Raw genomic sequence first — 4877 nt, forward strand, 5'->3', positions numbered from 1 at the left:
GGAGCAAGAGAGATGAAAACCTAACCTGAGTTACAAGATAAATGAAACAAGACTGCAGTGACCAGGAGCAACTGGGATTGTCCTTTACCTTCCACATCCAATGTATGTGCTTCACAGCAAAATGACAAATATAACAAATCCACAAAATACAACAGCTAGAATTACAAGATCGATTCATCCAAGGGTGGTAGAAGGCAGGAAGAAAAGGTGGAAGGGTAAACATCACAGGGAGAAAACCAAAATATTCAAATCAGTCCAGGCATAGGCATTTGCAAATGATAGAAAATAGCTACAGAAAAACCTGTGGTCCTGTCACACTCAACGGTGGTGTTAAAAATCCATACACTCGGCTGGATGCAGTGGCTCACGCCTATTATCCCAGCACTTTAAGAAGCCAAGGTGGGCAGATCACCTGAGGTCAGGAGTTCAAGACTAGCCTGGCTAACATGGTGAAACCCTCTCTGTACCAAAAATACAAAAATTAGCTGGGCGTGGTGGCAGGCACCTGTAATCCCAACTACTTGGGAGGCTAAGGCAGGAGAATCGCTTGAATCTGGGAGGCAGAGGTTGCAATGAGCTGAGGTAGTGCCACTGCACTCCAGACTGGATGACAGGGCAAGACTCCATCTCAAGAAATAAATAAGTAAATAAATAAATAAATCCACACACTGGTGCCAGGAAGATCCTGCCTTACAGGCACCAGAGACAAACATTCCAATTCCTCAGAGAGAAGGGAATAAGCAGAGGGCCCTTGGCAGAGTGGGTCCTGCCTTCCCTTTCAGGGGTAGGTGAACAGGTAAAAGAGCTGCCACAACCTTTTCCAATCTTGCCCATGTCCGTTGGATGGCAGGAGACTCAGCGGCTTGCAGCAGCCTTCCGTTTGGCAGGAGATAGATGTGGTGACGGGAACTTCTCTGCAGAATTTGAGTTGCTCAAGAAAGACTGCAGGTAGACTGCCTTGTGGAAGAGTCTGTTGCTTAACAAGACCACCAAGGAGAAGAGGCACAACTGGAAGAGGCTCATAATATATGAGGGCTGCATTGCTGTGAGAAAAGCCAAGGACAAACCAATCCAAAGTAGTAAGGACAGTTACTTTCTATGTTAGACAACCGCTGATGCATTTCAATTCCTTTATTGAACCAAGGATATTCGAAGCAGTACAGAGAGAGAGAAGTGACATGTGAAAGAGACTAACCAGCTGACCAATAAAATGTATGGGAAGGAGATTCACAAACATTCCCTGAATCAGGAAAAGAGCCTACAGCAAAAGGGTGAAGACCATGTCATCAAAAGGGTGAAGATCGTGTCAGCAGTTCCCACTAGGGAATGGGTGAGGCTTTCTCCCTAATACCTCAAAAGCCAGGTCAACTGTATCCTGGCATCAAATGGCATTCACAACTTTGCAAAGCACAAACCAGTGGATAACCCAAAGAGCACTGGAAATTGACGTGAGGAAGAATTCCAGCCATAAGCAAACATCTCCATGTAATGATCAATAATTCAGTCAATAAATCGGGCTGTTGCTGACTGAAGCACGGGAATAAATATCCCATAAAACAAGAGGAGATTGAAGCCCATTCCAAGAGCAACACTGTAAAATTCTCCTAACAATACGTGGCTCACTCTCTTGCTTCTGCTCTATACTCTGGGCTCTTTTCTGTGCTAGGAGGCTACTTGCCCTTCTGGGCGCAGTGGTCCCGGCCCTGAGAGCACCCTAGCAGGGCTGGCAGTCAGGGTTGGAGGAGCTTATTAGGGCGATGGTGGTGAGGGAACCAGCCAGAGACCCGGTGGTGAAGCGGCAAGTCCTTCATGATGAGAGATTTGGGGGCACTTCTCTCTCCTCTGTGTATTTGATAATATGGGTGGTGAAGAGATGACTGACTGACTATCAAACCTTTCTCCAGGACCTTGACAAGGGAATCAAAGACTCCATTTGGGGTGTTTTTACCATCTCAAAACTAGATGCTCGAATCCAGCAATAGGGAGAGGCGCAATGTCGAAGAAAGGCAAGTAGTGTTCTAACCCAGAGAAGGGCCCAGGTATGCATTATTTCTTAAGGCAGTTGCATAGCAGAGATTTTATTAGGATTTGGAATGTATTCACCTATTTTTGCAACGTTACCCTATTTTACTATTCTGATAGTGATGCCTACCTAGAGGAGTTGTTGGGGTGAAATACATGAGCCAAATTAAAACACATTTCTTAACTAATGATCAGATCTAGATAAACTTAATTTGGTGGAAATTTTTAACTTAGTAGTAATTTACTTCAACTCTTAAGTAATTCATAGAGGTGAGGTGTTTATACAGTAAATTATACAAATGAACATTTTTAAATGAAATAAAATAGAATCTGATGAAAATTAATCATTCGATATCAACAAAATGTATTTTTATTATTTGCAAAACCAATTTTTTAAATAAAATGCCTGATACAATTTATGCTATGATATGAAAAGAAAATTTGGTTCCTTGTTTTTTCCTAAAACTATAATCATTATTAAATTCATATAAATTATTTAACAATACACAAAGAACATAGAAGATTAGAAACATCATTTTAATCTAATAATTCAATGAGGTTGTAAAAACATAAAATCTTATTTATTGGGAGAAGTCAATTAACTTTCTATGTATTTTCTTTCCTATTTAAGTTAATACCATTGACATATTCACAAGGTTGTTGAAAGGTATGAGCAACATAAAAATTGTAAAGTAGTTTAGAAATATAAAGTGCCATGTAAATGCTTGAAGATGGCTATGCTTCTGTGAAGAAAGTCCAAATTTCTATTTATTTTATCAGTACAAAATGAAACAGTCTCCTATTACTTGAGTGTTATGACAGAGAAATCAAATGCAAATTCTTTACATAATGAAGAAATAGTTGACTTAAAATGAATGATGACATGAAATTTACATATTTCAGCTCTTACCTGACCTTTTCATATTATCTAAAATCTTTCCCTACAATAAATAGCTACTTAGTCATCTAGAAAATCAAATTTAGTTGGGCCAAATACTTTGTAATAAAACTGCCCCATAAACTAAACTGTCCTCCGAAGAAACTATTCATAAAAAGAAATATGAGTTGAAATATTGTCCTTGGGGGAATAATTTAAACTTATCCAGATAATTATTATATTGATCTTTGCAAAAAACCCTTTAGTCAGTTGGCCCAGTGTGTGACCCTAGCTGACTCCTTTAATGCTGAGCCTCAGCTTCCACAATTTCAAAAGCAAGGAGAGGGGTAAAACCTGCCCTAAACCTCACAAGGTAATTGGAATGTGATTAGATATGTGGGTGTTTAACATATTTCATGTATGTTTACATGTAAAGAATAAAGATGCTGAAAACCTATGGCTCTCGCTGCTTTATTATTTTGACTTTGAATCTCTCAGGAAAAGCAAAATATCAAGTTGTTACATTTACCTTACTTGCTCCCTCTCTCTAGAGACAAAAATTCAAAATAGAGAAATTCAATTAACAAACATATTTTAATTATTCTTTGTTTTCTTTTTTAAAGAAAAAAACAAAGAATTAACTAGTAGACATAGATTCATATAATAAAATATTAAAGCCTAGTGAGAGCCTATCAACTTTGATGATATGTTGCAAACTGTGCAATCATTATATTGAGTTTTTAACTAGTTTGTCTCTCCTGAAGTTTAGTCACATACATTGGCACCCCCAAGTCCTGTTTGACTTTGCCACCCTTAATCATACCCGTAAGTGCTAGATGTGGGTATTTATGAACTGACAAAGGAAATTTGAATTTTTGGCATATATCTCAGTAGCCAACTTAATGAATGTATATTTCCTGAGTGAGCATTCTTTAGAAAATTGAATTCAATTTATTCAAACAACATAAAGGGATAGAAAACAAAGAAAAAATAATCCCAGGACTGTGGATTTAAAAGTAACCACTATTAAGTTGGTGTGTGTGTATATATATACACACACACATATATACATATATATGTGTGTTCATATATATGGGTAGTATATAATAAACAAAATAGTGTATTATTTTATTTGTACAAAAATTAGATTATCTTATATGTGTTGCTCTGTAACTTACTTTTTTCATTTAACTGCTCATAAATCTGTCTTTCTATCATCTACCTTTTTGTCTTCATGAGCATCTTTTACAATTACTCTTCCAATCCAAACTTCTACAGTGGGGTGTAGTAAGAAACAATAGACAGCAAATCTATGAATGTCAATTCTCAAGGCCCAGGACAAGAAATGGACGTCAGGAAAGTTTGTCATCAGATAGCAAGACCCAAACCAGCAAGCTCAAGTTTGGGGGAACACTGTCGTCCAGTGAAGAGAGTATGGTAATAATAAGAGCAACTCAGTGGTGAATGATCAAGACAGTTTGTGTGTGTGTGTGTGTGTGTGTGTGTGTGTGTGTGTTTTATTAAACATAGAAAATTGGGTAGAAACCCAATTATCAAAATTCAAATCTGAGGCTGTATGCAAAGCAGGTTGGGGAAGAAAGACATTCAGATTCAGGAACAAGGAAGAATTCTAACAAAGAAAATTGACATTCTCCTATTTCTTCAGATATATTAAGCTCTTCCTCACGCAAAGCTTTCAAATATGCTTTTTCTTCTGTCTAAATATATTCCTCCTGCCATTTCTTAGTTGACTTCTCACTCTCCATCATATACTTTCCTCTGAGGAGTCTTCCAGGTTTCTGTAAGCTAAATTAGGTCCCCCTAATATCCTTTATTACCAGTTAGCTTTTGATGCATAACAAAATAACCCAAATTTAGTAGCTTAAATAAAAACTATTTATTTCACTCACAATTCCATGTATCAGTATTTTGGCCTCGGTTCTGGTGTATGGTTCTTCTGCTAGTCTCAGCTGGGCTC

General features: G+C 37.7%; 1 pseudogene; it reads right to left on the minus strand.

The window, feature by feature from the left end:
- Positions 1 to 828: 828 nt before the first annotated feature.
- LOC117078472 lies at positions 829 to 3720 on the minus strand (annotated as a pseudogene).
- Between the last annotated feature and the right edge of the window lie 1157 nt (positions 3721 to 4877).

Source organism: Trachypithecus francoisi, unplaced genomic scaffold, assembly GCF_009764315.1.
Source record: "Trachypithecus francoisi isolate TF-2019V2 unplaced genomic scaffold, Tfra_2.0 Lachesis_group0, whole genome shotgun sequence".
NCBI classification, from domain to species: Eukaryota; Metazoa; Chordata; class Mammalia; order Primates; family Cercopithecidae; genus Trachypithecus; species Trachypithecus francoisi.